Raw genomic sequence first — 859 nt, 5'->3', positions numbered from 1 at the left:
TAAAAACCCAGTACTCAGGATATCTTTCCCCTATTTTTTCGGAAAAGACATTTCATGTATGGGTGACAAAAGGAAATGGGATGGGGAGAGCAGGAACCTTTCAAATCTATGATTATTACAGAGATTGTAGAAAATATGATCTATCTGGAAAACCATCTCGTATCACCGCCCCCCCCAAAGAATCATGGACTTTTTTGAATTAAAAATGCAGACAAACATTAACAAAAAAAAAAAAAAAAAACCAAAACAGACCTACTGGACTGGTTGTGACTGGAGGACTCCCCAAGACTACTACCCTGAGATACTCTTCAAACTTCGAACTGAAACTAAGCCCTGACTTCACCTTGTAGCTAAATAAAAGGAGGCTCAAAAAAATGATGAATATCACCTGTAAGTACTGTGCTCTTTTAAAAAATCACCTATATGAGACAAAACGGTCATTAATTACTTTAAAACAAAGATGAGACTGTAAGGGGGCAGAGAAGTTAGATTAATGGAAACAAAACAACCAGAAAGGAAATAATGAGAATGTTCACACATTGTAAAAAATGTAACAAATGTCACTGAAAAACTTGTATAGAAATTGTTGAATGGGAATCTAAACTGCTATGTAAACCTTCACCAAAAACACAATAAAATATTATTAAAAAGAAAAGAAAAGAAAACCTCTCTAGAGACTGAAAGTTCTTAAAGGAAGGTAAGGTGTGTTATGGATTAAGTTGCGTCCCTCCAAATATCTGTCAACTTTGCTGGGCCGTGATCCCCAGTATTGGGTGATTGTCCACCATTTTGTCATCTGATGTGATTTTCCTATATGTTGTAAATCCTAACTCCATGATGCTGATGAGATGGAATTAGC

The sequence above is a fragment of the Trichechus manatus genome, unplaced genomic scaffold (genome assembly GCF_000243295.1).
Source record: "Trichechus manatus latirostris isolate Lorelei unplaced genomic scaffold, TriManLat1.0 scaffold00168, whole genome shotgun sequence".
Taxonomy (NCBI): Eukaryota; Metazoa; Chordata; class Mammalia; order Sirenia; family Trichechidae; genus Trichechus; species Trichechus manatus.
The sequence above is the reverse complement of the archived record's forward strand: the minus strand, read 5'-3'. Positions refer to the sequence as shown.